This window comes from Falco punctatus (genome assembly GCF_963210335.1).
Source record: "Falco punctatus genome assembly, chromosome: 2".
Lineage (NCBI taxonomy): Eukaryota > Metazoa > Chordata > Aves > Falconiformes > Falconidae > Falco > Falco punctatus.
The window spans coordinates 118714863-118734084 of NC_137581.1; the positions used below are offsets into that span (position 1 = coordinate 118714863).

General features: G+C 48.3%; 1 protein-coding gene across 5 annotated transcripts in view; it reads left to right on the plus strand.

Moving 5' to 3' along the window:
* The window catches only part of MYH15 (myosin heavy chain 15), a 72221-nt gene that overhangs the window by 3380 nt on the left and 49619 nt on the right, over window positions 1–19222 (plus strand). Inside the window, exons 3-5 of one of the 5 annotated variants that reach the window (XM_080376164.1) lie at window positions 6543–9115; window positions 11622–11684; window positions 17930–18313. The gene's annotated coding sequence lies outside the window, so the exon portion shown is untranslated. Of the gene's footprint in view, window positions 1–1162; window positions 18314–19222 lie in introns of those variants that run through there. The other 4 variants (XM_080376161.1, XM_080376163.1, XM_080376162.1 and 1 more) reach the window with 4 other exon arrangements.

The following is a 19222-nucleotide window of genomic DNA, read 5'->3' on the forward strand; positions in this document are numbered from 1 at the left end:
CTGTGGTCAGCTGGAACATCTGGGTCTTATGGGTGATTCCTGTGAAGGGGAATTAGTAAGAGCAGCCAGTGTGTTTGGTGCTTGGCAGTAGTGTCTTGTGTACGGGACTGGAAGCTCTCCCTGCCTCCTCTTGTGCCTGCCTGGCTTTCTGACCGAACTGTAAAAGCAAGTTGGAGCCTGGAAGGTGGGGGTTGTTCTGGGTTGTGTTTGCTTTGGTTGGTTGAGGTTTTTGGGTTTTTATGACCATCAGCTTTTGTCTGAAAATGGGAGCTGGGGAGTCACGGGAGCCCTTACGCGCTATGTTGCTGCCATCGATGTGTTTACAGCCTGTCTTCCTGACCTGTTGTTGTTGGGTTCTGTGTTGGAAACATTGTAGCCACTTTGCTCATAACTATTCATTTATTTATTTTTTTTTTTACTAAGGGTGTCTTTGGAAATACACAAGTCTACTGGTATATTTCTGTTAAAACTTCTGTGGCGTTTGCCCCACTATAATTTCAGGAGAATGTGTAAGAGCATCACTGCACGCTGCATTCTTCCCTCTGCCCGTATCTTCCCTTCTAAATGGGAGGTTTGTGGAGAAACCACGAAAAAGGCAAAACAAAACTAGTAACAACGCTAGTGGGGCAGCAGTTTTCTCCTTTAGCCTTACATATTGTCAGCGTTGACTGGGTGAAATGGGACAGACAGTGTTGGGGTAAGGCACCTGGCTGGGAGGGAAGGAATGGGGTCTGCCTACCACGGAGGTGTAGCCTTGCCGTGCCAGCTGTGCCGGCTGTGACCTTGCCGTGCCGGCTGTGACCGCTGTGACCTCCTTGCTGTGCCACTGTGACCTAACCTCGGAAACGGGACTGCAGGGACAAAACTGGCCACAGTCTAGGCAAGCAAGCAATTGGGAAGCAATTAATGGCAATTGGGAAGTGTTCAACCTCGTTGTAGCGAACACACGTAGCGTTACGCTTGTGAAGCTGAATCCAAAGCTGTTAGGCTAACAGCTGAGCCTTTGTACAACCTGAGGAAAGACTTTATGTAGCATATGGGGGCAGGAATGAAGGTAGAAAGCACCTTGAAGCATATTTGGGAATGATCTGAAGTATCTCTTGAGCCAGCACGCCATCCCAGGCCTGAAGACAGCGTACTGTGTGCTGCGTGTGACGGAAACCAGCAACAAACCCAAGAGCAGCGTTACTCGGCAGCGGGCACTGAGGCTCTCGTGGCTTACATGGGCTTCGAAAGGACTGCTTGCTTGCAGGGCTTTAAAGTGTCTTCCCCCTCTAAAGCTCTGGCTCAAAACTCTTCAGTGCTTGAGGAATGCGGTGAAGGTGCTTACGTATTTCTCCTTGCAGCATGGGAACCTAGGGGGAGAGCCGCTGCCCTTGCGTTGGGGTTTTTCCGTGAGTTACGCCCAGCACTGGTCATGCTTTGGGAATAAAGAATGGGGGGAGAGTGCAGGGAAAGGAGACTGTGTCACAAGATCCTAAAGGCATTGATAGGCGTGGAAAAGTCCCAGATTTCCTTGGCTCAGCTACCATAGTATAATAATCGACTGCAATTTTCTTTAGGTGTGGTTGGCTCGTGATACAGAGTCTGTTCCAAGTCCAGCCTGTGCGTTGTCAGTTAATACGCGCTGATTAAATTCTGTGGGATCCTGTTCCTTTGGGCCAAAGTACATCTTTGAAAAGGTTATCTCTGCGTGGAGAACAAACAGAGATAACAAGAAGATCCCCCTCCTGCTGCTGGGATCTCCCACACAGCAGGATGGGTAGCCCTTGGTTTACCCATACATAGCTAAGCCTTTACGTGAGAGAGCAAATGATGTATTAGTTACATTTTTGTTCAGAGTAACTGAGCTAATGATATGTTTTAGGGTTTTGCACTGTATTAAGTTATTAAAAACTAATTTTGTAAGTAAGCAGCTGTTGTTTTGGCTCAGTGGTACTTCAGAATGACCTGTCTGGCTGTCTTATTTGCTTATATTGATACTCCAGTGTTGCATTTCAGTTGTGTTTTACAGTACAGCCAGAATGTCCTATAACCTTTGAAGGAAATACAAGGCTATTGTAATTTAAAAATCCAGAGGCTTCTGATAAGCCCCGGGGAAGAAATCCAGCGCTGCTCAGTTGCAATATATTTTGTTTAATCTTGGTTGGAGGGTAGGGGCCACAGTCAGGAGCCATTTCTGCTTGCTTGTGTGTTGTATCAAGTGCCTTAATTGTTTCTCTTTTTATCTTTTAAGGATAAAGCTTAGAAAAATGTCTTTGGTTTATTTTTATCGTGTATTGAGCAATTGGAAGTGAATCTGGTTTTAAAAGAAGCCTTTTAATTTTCTTATATTCAGGATGAGATGAATCAATACAACTTTATTGTGGCTTTCTAAGGCAGCAGGAAATCTTGGAGAGCTATTGTGTTCTTTTGGTGTCGGTTTAACGGTTTGCTTCACGGTTTTGTGCTGTTGCCTTGCTTGTGTTCTGCAAAGACTAAGGCAATGCCTTTATGCCTTGCTTGTGTTCTGCAAGAACAGAAGTCATTTTTATCGGGCGTGGGGGGGGCTGTTAGTGTGCTGGGGAGCAGCATCGTCTCTGCACGTGAGGCTGTTGTCACTCCTTCACCTGTTTAAGGTCCGTGGCTGAAGTGCTGTGTATTTTGAGGCGTGGTGTGCTCAGGGCGTGCAGTCTTTGGGCTGGCTTGATGCGTGCGGCCCTCCAAGGTGGCTGCGCTCCCCTGGCGAGGTTTGCAGGCTCCCGGACTCCATGCGGTGCCAGAGGCTGCTCCTGCCTCTCCTGGCGTGAGCAGAACACAGCTGCAGCTTCAACTGCTCCATCACACGCTGCTGCTGAGACTGTGCTCGAACACTTGTGTATGTGTGAAGAGCCTTTGCCTGTGTGTAATTGAACAGGTAGAGATAAAATATCTAACGTATAGCCTTTCCCATTCATTCCTGTATGGTACTCGCCGTTACGGAACCTACATAATGATTACCTTCATGTTGCTGACAGAGAATCCAGATGCCAAAAATTGGTGTAAACTGCTAATTTGGGACTCCTTACCTGAAAATTTGAAAGCCTCCATTTCTTAGTCCATGATGCTTCATACAAGCATGCACAGATAGACTTTCTGTAGCTCCAAAGAACAGCTCTTGGTGGCTTAGGCTGCAGCCCTGGCACACAGGACTTCCGCGCACTTCCACGCAAACCGGGGGGTTTCAACCTAGCTGCACAGAAAACAAAGCCAGATACGGCGGCTGTCTGTCTAAAACTTGGTGTAAACCTCTGGCTTGCCATCACGCAGGTACTTTGTGGTGAAGCCTGAAGCCTCCCGACATACTAATGCAGCAAGCGGTTACTTGAATCTTAAAATCAACTTTTCCCACTTCTGACTCATACAGCAGGCAGCTTCTGCAGGAGAGTGGAAGGGGACACGCAGACAGCAGCGTCTCCTTCGCCGCCTGACTGCCTTCCTCCCCACGCAGGCCCGTCTCTTATGCAGAAGGAGGCAGAGCCCCCAGGGGAAAAATAGCATCTAATCGCATCGCTGGAAGCGGAGCGCTTACGCACGCAGGTGCTGAAGCGAGGTCGCGCAGCCTCCAATTTGAGTTCTATTTCTGAAGCCCGGAGTACTCAAATGACACTTTTTTCCTTCCCCCTTTCCCTCCTGGTCCCGAGCCTTGTTTATGATAAATCTAACTACTCGAGGCCTGATGATACTGTTATGTTTATTCATAAGCTGGTGAGAAGAAGGGATGGCAGCTAGACCTACACTGCAGAGCCCGTTTATTATCCTACCAAGTCTGTGCACAAGGAGGATGCAGACAACTGTTGCTGGAGGGTGAAAAGCCCCCTGGCCAAGCCCAGGTGAGTGCAAGTCCTGAGGTACAGCTCTCCAGGAGGTGGCTTCACTGTTTGATGGGGGGGTGACACTTGTTAAGGCTCCTCCGTCTTTCCCTAATGTCCTGTTGAGGGCAAACTGATGGTTTATATCAGTAAGTCTCAGGTTGGAGGGAAAGTGTTTGAAAAGTCGGTGTTTACATTGCATGAGAAGGCTCCCATGGCATGTGCGGTGTTAGCACCGCGTGTGCGATTTAAGCTGTCACACCAGCCATGCACGGTCGGGCCATGGGAGCGGTTTTTGCCCCACAGGCAAAGCGGCGTGGGATGGCTGGCACAACAGAAACCGCAGTGTCCCCTCCACTGTCACCTCCCCAAAACTCTTCTGTTTCCCAGAACTTAAGGTAGAAAGTGATTAGAGGAGAGATAGGAGGAGTGGTGCTAATCTTTGGGAAGTATTTTCCATTCATTGCAGTGTTGAAGTGTGATAAAATTTTCAAATCAAGTAGCTGAAGCCTGGCATTAGTCTCTGTCTGTTGTTCAGTGATAACGTTTTCCTGGATTTCTCCCAGGCTCATTAAACATTGTCAGTCCCAGGCAAGTCCAACAAGGACGTGTGCTCGGATGAGAGCTCTGCCGGACTGAAATATTAAACAAAGACCGTTCATCCACTGACACAAACCGGTCATTTTTTGTTGGGTAGTTACAGGGGTGCCTCACAACTCGGGGATGAGCTGCGGGATTCGGTGGGTTACAGATGCCAGCTGGGCTCTGCTGGCTTCTGTACTTGTGCTTAGCCCAAGGTAAAGTTAAACTCAGCAATTTAGGTCAAAACCTGTTTCACTGCTGTCTAAAGTAGCTTTCCACAGTTCATGTGCGTGGCCAGCTCCATTCAGTGAGGCATTTTGTGTATTACACAAGCAATTGCGTAACAACTACAAATAGCACAATAGCTTTGAGCTTTTTCTTAGTCTCTACTTATTATTCCTCTTTGCAAAAGTCTCTCTAAAATCTTCAGCATTTTCTGGGGAAGGAGGTGGGATTTTTTCCTTCTTCCAGGAACAGGTCTGCAGTCTAAGACACCATCTGAATCATTAATTTTATATATAAACACCACTATTTACTATAAAGAGCCCCACAACTAAAGTAGCATTTGCGGCGTGTCCTTTCGGGGTAATCTTTGCTGCTTGGCTTGGTTCTTTACGGTACATATGTACTTCTTTCTCTGGGGTTTTTGTCTCCATAAAGGGTAAGAAAGGATGTGTTTATTTTTACCCATTTAGAAGGGGATAAAGCTTGGATCAGATCTGGGACCTGAGTGCAGCACTCGGTTAGCAACACTTACAAAGGCTGAGCTAGGCAAGTGAAATTGGATTTTGTTATCTTGTGTTAGAGGCTCTGGCATGCTTGTATCTTTAGAACATTAAAAGCTAAACGTCCTCAGATTCAAGATCTGATTTCCTGCCTTTAGGCAGGAAAAATGCTAATGTGAATGCTAGCCACAAACCTATTTTGCTGAGAAACCCCACAAACTCAGCAAAAATGGTTTTCCAGCACCTCAAGACTATTAATACCTTGACTGGGAAATTTGTTTGCAGATACTACTGCACGCTGATGTTGCATTTTTAATACTGCTGTTTAGCAAAGAGAATATTGGCTGGTTTATATAGACTCAAGTAGGTCGATAAGTGGGTAACAGATGCATGTGACATGCTGGAAAACCACTTACAGAACAATAGCCAAGGTCACTCCATGTCACATTTCTGCAGCATGTCACAGAACCACGGAGCCAGGTCTCCCACACCTACTCTTCTAACTGGGAGAAATGTAAACTCCTCTTCACAGAGCCATGCATAAATTGACTTCAGAAGAGAAGGCAGACAGTGGCAGGGGCTGGTTACTATGGCTATGCGCTCTAAATGGAGAAATCAAGCCAACAATCGCTGTATGCATTAACTATATTTGTATATGAAGGCAGCTCATTGCCAGCAGCTGTGTGAAGGTGTCATGCTGAAACCCCAACTTTGTCGATGCCAGTCAAGGACTTGGTGACTTTCATGCGTTTAAAGCAGCACGTACTGAGAGCAGCAAAGTGCATGTGCTGTGGGATGGGGTCCTTTGCCCTCCTTAAGCCCTTGTTTTGCCCTATGCAAAAGGGACCTTGGCTTCCTCGCCTCCGTGTCCCTAGTGATCCTAGAACAGCCCAGGTTGGAAGGGACCTTGAAAGATCATCAGATCCAACTTCTTCTGGGAAAGGGAGCCTAGATGAGACTATCTGGCATGTTATCCGATGGGAACCCAACCCCCCCCAGTGATGGGGGCTCTGCCACGTCCCTGGCAGGTTGCTTCGCTAGGGTGGCAAGGGCATGTCGTGATGGTGGCTTGCAAGTCCTGGTGGTGCTAGCTGGGCCACCCTCTGGGGCACAGAATAAGACAAAAACAATTTCTGCCCACATTGGCTTCAGCGTTCAGCTTCTAGCCAGCTCCTGACCTGTCGCTCCACCACCGGAGCAGCTTTCCCTTTATCAAACATCGTTGGGATCCATCAGTGAGGGCTAAAGTACCTGTGGGTGGGGTGAGATCTGCAGCGTAACCACAGCTGTGGTTTCGTTGGTTACAAAATAAGTAAAATCTTTGATCTTTCCTTTTGGAAGTTATTGGTTAAAGCCGGTGTTTCTACAGGTACCTGGCCAACACAGTTCCCTTGGTTTGTTGCAGGAGCCATCAGAGCTGGGTGATGGTTTCCCCCTTCACACAGCGCTGCACGAACAGGTAAGCGGGTATGTACGGGCTCTTCCTGAAGTCCCTGCGGGCTTGTCCTGCTGGCTGCCGAGCCCGGGCTCTGGAGGTGAAGAAAAGGCTTTGTCCGTTGTCTGGGTGCCTGGCTGCAGAGTGATTCTGCCTTAAAATGTAGTGAGGAAGCAACTGGCACTAAATCTGGCTCTGGGAGCTCACCTGCACATCAATCCTGTGCACGCCTGCCTGCGGTGGGGGGCTGCCCAAAGCCTCCCGTCGGGGCAGAGGAGACCTCCTCCGATGAGCATGGAGGGAGTAAGCAGCTCGGTGGAGTGTGCACTGGCTGCAAAGGTGCTTTGCTGCACCTAGGCACGCTCCGGGGCAGAACCTGGGTGGATAAGCGGCTGTATGTAACGGGCATTATGTACGCAATAACGGATCCCCCGTGGGGGTGCCACGTTGGTAGGCAAGGGGGCTGAGCTCGGGCTGTTACCACCAAAGGCTCCGGCTGAAGCTCTTGTTCCTGCTTCCAGTGCCCAGATTTCCTGCAAGCAGGAGCAGCGGGCTTGCGAACTGTGGCGAGATGGTTTGTAGCGTGGCGCCCGGGGCTGGGGAGCACTGCCGCTGCCTCCTGCCAGCCCTAATTCCCTCTGGAGGCTGACGAGGCTTTTGCACTTGAAGTAGGGGCTGAATCTTTAATCCGGAATGGGAAATAGAGCGTATTTGCTGTAGATGTAGAGGCTTGCCTTTTGAAAACAGACTAGACTGTTGCAATCTGCAAATCTTTTAATTAGCCTGAGTTCAAATGAATTAAAAACTGTCATTTAAAGAATTAAGTGCTTGCGGATTTTACTGACTCCTGAATGATCTTAATGGGGAAAAAAAACCCAGATGCTTGCAACTTTCCATATAATTAAAAATAATTTAAATCTGCCTGCGTGTATATGAAGAAATCAGCAAATAATTAAGACAAGTTATTAGCAATGGCTGTATTTAACGTTACATATAGAATACAGCCAGGCTAAAAATTCTTGAATAGGTCTACTCTGATACCAGAGATAGTGCAAGCTATTATCAGTCTTCTGCAGTGGCTGAAACGCCTCTCTTAGGGGGGGACAGGGCAGACACAGACTTTCACTGGTGGATTAACTGTGTCACTTAGCTTTAGTCTTTAAAGGTTAAATGGCTTAATGGTTGAGCAGCTTGCGTGTTGCTGCTTGAAATGTCCCCTGTACCACTGAAACCTTGCCTGCTGGTGGGAATGAGGGGCAGCCACAGCCAACACCAGAAGTTCGGTGCTGGCAGGACTCGAAGTAGGATTTTTTTGTGCTGTTTTTTGATATGTTCTTCATTTAAAATAAATAAATATATATATATATATATATATAAAAAGCCCTAACCCAATTCTTCTAACAGCCTAACCTGGGAGCGGAAGGGGCTGCTTTGTGAGGCTCTGGTCATGCAGAATAAGCACAAGCCTCTTTAGAGGGCTGGTGACCACTTGTTGCCTTATGCTTCTGCAGTAGCTCTGCCCTTAAAACAGCACTCCGCTGTTTGGCACTGTGCTCTTCCGGGGAGCCCCAGCTGGTGCTCCTCTTCCCAGGGGCGTTCTGAAACGGGAGCTTCCTGAAGGGGAGAAAAGGGAAATAATAATAAATAAATAAATAGAAAAGCCTGATAAAATGAATGAATGCTAGTGATTACTCATTCAATGAACACAGGAAGGTGGAATCAGCTTTTAAAAAGCTTGTAGGAATACAAACACTCGGATGCCTTAGTCACCATCTGTCCTCACCATACAGAAACATTAAGGCTCTTTGAACTCCTTAACTATATGTTTCTTATTTCAACGTAGTTGGATTTCTTTTTATCTAATCTTTTAATTTCCTGGATCAGTGATGCTTGGTTGGAGGCTAATGGCAGCATCATTGTCATAATCCAGACTGTAATTCTGCCCTTAGTGTGTGTTTCTCTTCAGGTTCAATACATAAATACTGGGCTGGATTTACTTGAACTGGCTGATCAGAACACTGTTGGTGTAGGAGGATGGAATATCCTCTGTGTATTTGCATTTCAATACTAATGATCTGTTCTTATCATCAGTTCATGCAGAATTTTCAGCTTTTATTTAAGTGTCCTAATCCTTTATGGCTAGGAGGATAGCCTCTCAGCATACTCTCTGCTGGGTTCCTCTTTTGGTGTGTCAGATCTCGAAAGAAATTCTGGTAGACATAAGTGCTGAATCCTGAGAATGATAAATTAGATGCTGGTGCTTAATATGTTTTGTCAAGTTGTAAACACACCCAGGGCGCTGTGTCTGTCCTGCTGCTTCAGCGAGGGGTTTGTTTTCGGGGAGGAAGGGGATGTCTTTGAAGGCAGTGGTGAATAAAGGAGGAGTGAGATGGAGATGATATCTGCTAATTATTCTTTCTTGCCCATCTTTGTTTTGTAGGTGCAGAGCCGCAAGCTCTCCTGGCGCTCTCCTGCCACGGGCCGGGTCTAAGAAGAGAATGGTGCGGAGGGAGACCGCGGCTCCCAGATGATCTCATCCTCAGGTGAGGGCAGGGAGAAAGGGGGGGATGCTAAGGACAGCGAGGCGATATGACTGTTGAGGCATGGCTGGCTGCCTGTTGCCTGGCCGGCTCTTTGGGCACGATGTGATGGATTGATATCAGCAGATATCGTGCCCGCGTGCGCTCACTCAGCCCGTCGCCGCCGAGCAGGGCGGTGGGACAGACCCCAGCCCTGCCCCAAGAAGGAGCCTGTACACAACCAGCTCTCCCTTGCTCATACCTCTCACTGCGGGGTCTGGTGGCAGCGGTGGGAGACGCTCCATGGGGACGGGTGGACCGAGGCGGGCGTTGCTGACTCCCAGAGCCTGGCTTTGTGCAGGGATGCGGACGGCCCTTTTTTCCATCTTACCACTTCATCAGCCGTTCCCTGTCAGAGGGCTCAGCAGAGCCCCGTGTGACTTGTCACGCGTTGTTGCTGCTGACAAACAGGCTGTGATATGGGGAACAGGAAGACAGTGGAAGATTTTGTTTCAGTTAGCCAGAACCTTCTTTCCATAAGCTGTACAAAAGCACTCATTCATACTTGGGTTTTTTAATGCTCATTAAAACACATCTTGAAGCTGTAGTCAGAAGGATCATGTCCTTTCTGGTGAAGGGAGTGTTTGGGTGGGTTTTTTCTTTGAACTTTATGTGTACACTGTGATCAAATCAGAAAGACCTGCCTGCATCCCACTGGACTAGATGCAGGGGATGGAATTGGCGCCCACCGTTGGACTCGGTCTTAAGCGGCATTTGGCTTCTTATTTCTGGGGAATGGATCTATATGTCTGCTTTCTGATTCTTTCTCTCATTGAAATAAATTCTACTGACTGGTCTCACACTCCAGTCTGCATGCATTTTTCACGCCAAGGCACAGATGCTCTGTGTGGCAATAGAGAACCATAAGTGGCTCAGGTGTATTCAGGACAGTTCCCTCCCTCATTGCTGCAAGTAGCTAAAAGTCAAGTCTGTGTGCCCAGTGAAGGCTGAGCTAGATTTCCCTGAGACGTAACTTGAAATGTAATAGGCATCGCTGTTATCTTTGAATGTGTCTACTTATTCTGTTTTGAACGATGGCGCCTCTTGGTGCTATTGCTCCTCATACCTTCAGTATCTAAAACCTGCACCCCTCCTCCTTAATTTAGAATAAACTGGTGTATACTAATAGCGAGTTGTTCCTGCCCGACCCATTTATTCTGAATATACTTCCTACTTTTTAAACCGAGGAAGCATGGAAGAGATGACCCATCTGGTAAGACGCCCGTCTCACCATGGGGAGGAGGTGGGACTTGCTCCGAAGGGACTGTCAGATCTTACAGCCCGAATGCCCAGCGGGTTTTCATGGTCCAGCAGCGTGATCATGATCAGCCTGCTTAGTCCCTTGTCTTTGGAGGTAATCAGCTTTGTAACTCCACGCAGAGAAAGCAGTGGGTACTTAATGCCTCATTCTTTATACAGATGTAGCCCCTACCTCTGTCTCCATCAGCTTCCCTTTCCTAGAAAGGTGTCATGATTTCTGTATCACAGTGATTTTTTTTCTTTCCCTGAGGATGGGTACATTGCAGATCTTGAAGTACGGATGTGTGCCAGTAATGGGTGAATGCAGGCATCCAGACCATGCCGGTCATGCAGTGGAAATCCTCTGCACTTAAGCCCTGCAATTCCTTCTCTGCGGTTCTGGTGCACATTTGGGTGAGGATGGGAGGGGACGTTTTTCTGCTCTGGAAAATCCCTGTTCGTCAACTGCAGTACAGCAAGAACGATCACCATTTCCACCAGGATCAGTAAATCTTGATGGGCAAGAAGAGTAATCCAACTCTAGAAAATGCTTCTCTTTTTTTTTTTTTTTTTTTTTTCCCATAGCGTATTTTCATACACCAAAACAGCCCATGTTTTTGTCAAAGTTCTGTATTAAAATCTGAAGCTAGCATTTTGCTGTAAATTTGGATTCTTTGAAAACCATCAGTGATGATTAAAAAAACCCCTAATTATACACATCTTGTTGTAGCTCTATAAAGAAAAACGTTATTTGGTTGCCCTGTGCCCTGCAGGAGTTGTTAGGCTCCCATTCTCCCCTCTAGCAGAGGCGAGGTGCAGGCAGAGCAGCACCTGGAGGGGCGAGATGAAGGACCACCCGCACCCCCAGGCAGGGCACGAACAGCCCTCCCAGCAAGGCGATTCTGAACTGCTCTTTTGGTCAACAGGTGTGAATGGAGCTGCTGGTGCGAAGTTTCTGTGGTTCAAGCTTGGATAGATCAAACCCTGAGGTTTCCTGTTGAGTGAGTCTTGATGAAAATTTAACAAGTTACTCGGCTGGGCTGGTGGTCCTGTCAAATGAGTTGTTTGGCGGTTTGACGCCGCTGAGCGACTGATATTTAAAGTGAAGCTTCAGAGGTCCCCGCTGAGGCAGAGCACGTCTCCCGTTCTCACTCGGCGTTTTTATAGCAACCTAGCTTCGCATCGTCGTACCAGATACAGTATTTTTTTTCCTTCCCCTTTTGTTTTCTAGATCGCTGTGTAAGACTGAAGTGTGTGTATGGCAGGTACTTTGGCTTTGTGCAATAAGCCTCAGGTATATAATGTAATATTTTTTTTCTCCCTACCTTTTTTTTTCCTGTAAAGACAAAATATGTATTTCAATTACAAAAAAAAAAAAAAAAAAAAAAATCAATTCTGTTACAGCAGCTGGGGAGCTGGTATGACTCTAAAGGGAGTTATGCCTCTAACTTCACTGGAAGTCTGAGCTGCAGCTCGCTGTCATGGCAAAGGCACTCGTCCCTGCAAAGGCAATGCCCGGCCGATCTCGGCAGTGTGCTCTCGGTGGGTTTTGGGCTAGACATGCAGCACAGCCTTTCTCCAGCAGGCTCAGTGGGTTTCTCTGGGTAGTCTGGCATGGCCTTTTCTCACTGTAGCATCCCCGACCCTCTCTCCTGTAGCCCCTGGCACCTCTGCCTTTGCCTCCCCCAGCCAGCGCCAGGCAGCGGGAGCCCGCAGCAGCCCCGCATGCTGCAGCCCAGCCTCATCCCACCTCACCCGCTGCCCCCTGCAGATACTAACCCGAGGTCAGGCATGATGTGTTCATCCCGTTTTGTTTCGTGCAGAAAAGAGGCTGAGCCTACAGCGCCGGGGGCTTTGCTGGCAGCAGAATTTCAGCTGTGGTGCCAGGCTCGGTGCTGGGCGGGTGCTGAGCCCGGGAGCCGGAGCCTGGCGCAGCGGGAGCGGGGAGCGCGGCGGCGGGGGAGCTCGGCTGCGGTACGGCGGCGATGTGCAGCATCGCTTCGGCTGCTTTCCCAGGGAAAGGTCGTTTGACCTAGTACTGAGCTGTGAGCTTGGCACATCATAGCTGGGAGGGGAGAGGTTAGAAAGGAAGCGTGCTTTCACATTTATAACTCGCTCTAGCTGTGTGTGTATAGGTTTAGTTATACACACAGACATATAAATATAGATGTGTGTGTTTACACATCTATATGTGCGCACACCAGCCAGTCACTTCAGAACGCTGCTGCTGGAGAGAAGGATGTCGTGTCCATTTTCAGAGGTGTTTAAATTCAACTGACAAGAAGCATCAAGTTGCTAGACCACGTAAGAAGCACGGGCTTGTGCTTTTTTGAGCTCATGGCAGCAAGTAATACCTCTGGAAATAGATTTTCTGTAAAAACTGGCTGTATTTTTGCAAGGAGCTTTGCTGACTGAGTTTCCTGGCGGAGGTGACCAGCTCGGCATAGCTGTGCTTGGAAAGGAAGTTTCTTGTCTCTGCTTAGAGAATGTAAATGCTGGAAAACCCACCGAGTGTGCTTCCCGCAGCGCTGCCTTGCTGGTTAGCGTCGTGCCGGTTGCATTGGGTTTGTTCTGTTGGCACTTGCAATGTTAGTAAAGCATCCCCCTGTGGCAATCGTTTCGCCAATTAAACTGCTGCTGCATTTTTTAGTATAGTTTTCAGTTGGCGTAAGGTAAACACGAGACAGCAAACAATCCTGGACGGCAAGTTGGGTTACAGCTCGGAGAGTTACAGAAGCAAAACATTGAAAAGCTGCTTGTGTTGATAAAGGTGTGAATATTTCCCTTTCTCTCCCCATCGCCGCTGGAAAAGAAACCTCCACAGCAGCAAACCCAGGCGATCAGCAAGGACCGTACCCACACTCCCCAACCTGAAAGGCAGGCTCCGAGCCTGGGAGCCGAGACGCAAGAGAGGCAAAGGCGAGTTGTCTTGCAGGACCTTGGCACCCGGAGCCAGAACGCTGGTGTCTGAAGGCCTGGGAGTGTTTTCGGGTATCGCTGCCCATTGACATGGAAATGTGTTTTTCAGGCTGCTTGAGCATGATAGTCCCAGCTGGAGCAGGGTAATGAGGTACCCTGTCTTTGAAGCCAGGTTGTGCAATAGAAACCCTAGAGAGGCATTTATGGATTTCTTTCCCCCCTCCCCCTGCATTGATCAAGGCTGAAATACCCCTATTAGCTTCGGAATTGGTGAAGGGGCGACAATAATTCCAGCAGCGTGCTGTGCAAATAAATGCTTAGTTAATGAATACTGAAAAGATTAACCTGAAGGACTTAGATGCATTATCAGGGCTTTTACCTCCCCGCCTTCCCCTGGTGGTTATGGATAATGCAGAGCGGTTTCGGGGAGCGGCAGGGACCCAACTCGCTAGTGGCAACTCGGGCGGCCGTGTGCACGCTGGGGAAGGGGTGCATGGCAATTCTGACACACGCCGTTATGTGCTGCCTGGCCTGATGGGCAGGGTGGGATGCTCCAGATTACTGGGGACGGAAAACCCCTCGCAGAGGGGATGGGGGAATGTCAGCTCTTGGGGAAAGAAGAGTGAGAAGGCACGTGACAAAAACCTTCCCACCCTTCCATGGTTCATCTCTGGAGCCAAAGAGCTGAGACTATTTATTTCATTAGGCTCATTTTTGGGTGTTTTCACCTTCTTATTTTCCTTAGGGCTGTGAGTCAGGCCGAGATTGATTTATCAGTGCTGTTAATCTGCTCTCAAAGCACTGTCAGTCTCGCTCCCAGAAGCCAAGCTCTCCCATTAAAACCCTGACCTATTTAAACGTTCTTAAGATACCGTAATGATGGAATGTCAGCAGGGGAGAGGCAGCAATGACAGCTCTGAAATGTTTATTATCCTAGCCCGGGTTAGGAGGGCAGCATGCCAACGCAGCCTGGAGCGCGGCACTTGGCACGGCATGAGAGGCGAGAGGCGCGGGCTTGCTGCAGCCTGGCCGAGGGACGGGTGCTGCTGGGTGCCACCAGGCTCTGGGGCGGGCTGCTCTCCTCTTGCGGTTTCCTGCCTTAATGCTTCGCAGTCACTGCTGATTTCAAGCGGTTCAAGGCGGGAAGAGGTATTCTGTTTCAGGGGTCTGCATACTGGTAGCAATAGATCATGGATTTCAGTGGCTTTAAAAGGCACTTAAAACATTTTTTGTGCCTCAGAAATTATTTCCCCAGGCGTGTTTGCATGAGAGCAGATGCCTGCCATAGAGAAATTTAAACTTCCTTTAGACTATCTCACCACGCAGTAGCTATCAGCAAAGAATTAATTGCAGGAAACTATTGAAAATGATGATCCTGAAAGGAGGATGAGCAGAAGCTGCAGGTACCTCTGGCAGGTTGCAGGCGCTGTATCCACTGCATCCGCACTGCAGCAGGGGGAGCACAAAGGCTTGCAGAAACCTGAAAGCCTCCAGTTCTAATAATGCGAATCTAGCTGTCACAAACACTTTAAATGTACCGTTTAGTGCCAATTTTCTCATCTTTTAGAGATATAGCACAGTGCAACTATTTTTAAAACTAAGCTTCTCTCCCTCTCCATTTTCTCTTTGGGGCATCAACGGCTTGAAGAACTAAACCATAATTCTTCAGAAGAGAAAATACATCTACTTGTACAGAACGGGGCTGGATTTGCTGCTGGGTATGATGTCCACGTTTTCCTTCTGCCTAAAATATTCCCATGTAGATGACCTTTCTCCTTTGAGACCTTTCTCACTTGAAAGAGCATCCCACTGGATCATTTTGGCTCTTTCCCATTTGTTCTTTAAATGGAGACTGCAACAGCAGTGAGGACCAATGGCAAAAAAAAAAAAAAAAAAAGCCCTGAAGTGAATAGCAGGTTCTCAATCTCTTCAGAGGCATCCCATGGAGGGACGGTCTTTCTGGTTGCTTATAGAATCATAGAACTCTTTGGGTTGGAAAAGACCCCTTAGGTCATCGAGTCCCACCGCGAACCCAGCAGTGCCAAGCCCAGCCCTGGGCCCTGCCCCTGCGCGCCACGGCTGCCCGGCTGCTGGAGACCTGCAGGGACGGGGACAGCCACGGCCCTGCGCAGCCTGTGCCAGCGCTTGGCAGCCCTTTTGGGGAAGAAGTTTTTCCTAATTTCTGATCTAAACCTCCCCTGGTGCCACTTGAGGCTGGTTCCTTGTCCTGTCGCTTGTTTATTTGAAGAAGAGACTGACACCCCACACCCCCCCCCGCCTACCACCTCCTGTCAGGCAGCTGTAGGGAGCGAGAAAGTCCAGAGGACCCTGGCTCAGAGTGACGCTTTCTTCAAGCATCTTTATCTTGAACTAGTGTCCTTCTATCTCATTGATCTTGCTTTTCTGGAGTGCCAGGTTATTACAATGCACGTTTTATTAGGAGTAGTCTGAAGGCCAGCTTTTGCTAAAACACAGCTGCTGGGTGATCTTTTTTCTGAAGAAAATAGGGAGGGTTCATCACGGGGCTTTACACACCCCAGACGCCAACTTTTCTATATAAGACCACAACATTGACACTATCTGTGACCAGAGGTGATAAATGTTATTGCATTCCTTCCCAATATGTAATGTTATTAAAAATAGGTTAGTCACAAGGGCTTCTTATCAAAGTCCCTTGTTTCCCTAGAAACAGTGGCCAGCATTAACCTTTCTAAAAGTAGCTGCTGCGAGAGACAAATGACTTTGGTTGTCACTGTTAGAAATTTAATCTAGGGGAAATGTGCTGCAAATTCTGGTTCATATTAAAAGGAAGGAAATAAACTCCAGAAAGGCAGGAATAACGTGTGCAGTATCAATTCACATCAGGCTAGCAAAGAAAATAAATCGATCGTGTTTGAACCAGTGCTGGCTGCATAGCTTTCCAAAGCGACGCAGGCGCTGAAATTGCATCGGCATCAGCTACGGGAACAGTTGTTTGCAGCCCCAAAAAGGAAAAGAGAGGCGTGGGAGTGAGATTGTAGTGTTCATGCAGGACTGATGAAAGCTGGATATTTGCAGAACAGAAAAAAATGTAAGTGATAACAGTGCATTTGTAAAAAAGATGCCTTCTCCTAGGCAAAGTAGGTGGTAATGGAATGCTGTGTTTAGAAGTAAAGCTACTGGCAACGTGAGAGAGGAGCAGGAGGGAGAGAGTATCGGCATGTTATAGCCTTATGGCGTGAAATAATCATATTCTCAGTTTCCACAGCAGATTAACGGTGTCCATAAATTGTGGCGATACGTGCAGTTTACCTTGTTTTCAAATTATGTGATCAGGAGCGCCTGCCTGAGCTTTGCACAGCCGCTCGCTGCTCATCTAAGCAGCTGAGATCACTAGCTCTTGTCCACCGGGCGTAAGGCAAACCAGTGACGGGTTGCCCCGACGCCGACGTAGATCCATGCTGTGGGGCACACAGCCCCTAAAGCAGCCGGCTGCGAGGGGAGGGCAGCGCCTCTGGTCGAAGGGAAGCAGCGAGGCGAGCGCGACAGCTGCTCCGTCTCACGCCGCTTGTTTTCGGCTCGACGGCGGGTTCCCTTCACGGGTGGATCCAGAGCAGGGCTGCAAGCTTCACCCCTGGCTTTAGCCCAGGACCCTCTTCACAGCTTAAGCCTGCCTGGAGGTGGGCACGTCTCTAGCGAAGCCGTAGGGATTCTCTGTCTCTTGGTTGCATTCCCCAAACGCTAAAAATACCGGGTTACTAAAGCACTGGGATCCTCAGGCCTGCCACATCAATCCCCTGTCTTTGAGTCTATCGCTTCCATAAATTCCTGGGTTTCTTACAAACCTACTCTGCCTGTGCAGCCTGTCACTGTCCAGCCATCAGGACAACAGCTTTAAAAATAGCAGACTCAGCATGCAAACATTTTTCTTCTTGCCTGGTCACAAACAGAGCCACTTGCTCCTGCGGGTATCTAAAAGAATTCAGTGAAGCTGTGGATAAGCTCCCTCCCGGCTCCCCCTTGCTCCCTTGGAAATGAGTTTTCTAAAGCCCTAATATATTGTCTTTGTCCCTGTGGCCAGCAGCATTATCCACAGTATTTATTTTCCTTGGTCCTAGCATAAAGTGGGTATAAAAGCACAAAAGGATACCTATATATCTACCTGTGCTGGTAAAAGCAAATCAGTCTGGATGTCGGTGGTTTTGCTCTTTATGGGGTGAAGTGAAATGAGACCCGAGTTACTTACAGTGCTGCTTTTATGGGAGAAATGAGCTTGTGATAAGAAGGGCAGGCATTGCCTAAACTCTGTTTCATAAATGAGTTTCCTGAAGCAAAGCACTCGCTAAAATTGATGCCCGCTTTGCTCCTTACCTGTGATTCACTTTCCAGACAGCATCAGTATATTCTTAAATTTCTTCACTCTCTTGCCTTCTTCATAACCCGGGGAATAGCGATGTACCCCCGACCTGAGCCTATAGGCTTGGCTGTTAAACCTCTGGGGCCCAAAGTGCTTGACTGGGACGTGAGAGCTCCCCTACACATTCTCACATCCCAGCTTTGTTGCTTGAAGGCAGTTTGGCTCACGTAACCAAATCCCCTTTAGAATCACTTTCCCCTTGTGCTTTGACTCTCGTGTTCTAGGGGAGCTACACCTGCCCAGTCTTCGTTTCCACACACACACACCCCCCCGCGAGCCAGTGGTAATTAAGTTCTGAGGCACTTGGAAAAGCAATACTTTCCCCTGTGAAAACACCGAAGCAGGAAAAGCTTCTTCCATGAAGTCATGGAGCAAGAATGGCGCGGCGAGGGGCGGCCGGCGAGAAGCGTGCTGCTCCCCGCCGACATTCCTGCAGCCACACGTGTCCCCTCCTCAGGCATTGTCTCCTCACCCGGGATCCGGCGGACAAATATAGGCATGGAGGAAAGCTGTGGATGCCTGTAAGGAGTTATCCCCGGTGACCTTGAGAGAGGGGCATATAAAGTCTGGACCAGGCGGAGGCGTGACGCTCGCTGTGTGCTCTCAGGGTGAGTACCGACCTCTCGCGCTTGTGAACGTGAGTAGCTGGCGGGGCTCTAACGCTGTTCCACGGGGTTGATGTGACTGAGGTTTTAAGGTCTTTAACTGAAGTTAAGGTCTTAGTAATATTGCTAAATGTGTAGCCTATGTTAGTCATCCTAGGATGCTGCTTGAATGCTAGGGTGGCAAATAAGCGTTTCTTCTCTAACATCAGTGCATTCATTTAGCAGCTAGAATAACTACTTAGGAAAGCGTCAGGTCCCTTGTAATTATGCATGTGGGTGGACTGATTAGTCAGTACCTGCAAGTCATATTTTCTGTCTATCAGCTGCAAGTGGTGATGGCTTACGCAGTTTGCAATTTCAAGCAGCTTGTTGCTCCAAGGAGTTCTTTAATCCAACCTGAGTTACAGCCCTTGGAGAATTACAGGGTTCCCTTGCAAAGGCAGGCGGGTGTCTCTGCCGTAGCTATTGCAGGCGAACCATTAGCATTACAGCAGCTCTTCCAACAGCCCCGGCAAGGAAGGATGAGGTCCCACCTTTGCAAGTCTGAATTTCAAGTCCAAATTGTCAGCGGTGCTGGGCATGCCACTTAGCTTGGTGTAGCAACATTGGCTTTCTACAGGGAGTAGCTGTTTCCAAGCATCTTCCAAAGTTCATATACAAGGGCTGGCTCTTTTTGTTGTTAGCTAGAACAGACTGAAAGGTAAGCCAATGTCTTTCGCTCTGCCTTATCTTTCCCAACTATACTACCTTTAAAAAATAATTTTATGACCATAAACTAAACAACATTTCCAGTTTCTCATATCTGGCACAGATTTGCCATACTGAGTTCTGTGTACCTGCAAGGTGTTCGCTGCCTGGGCTCCCACCTCTGTCGTAAATCCAAAAAAAAAAAAAGGAATTCTCTCCCAGCTG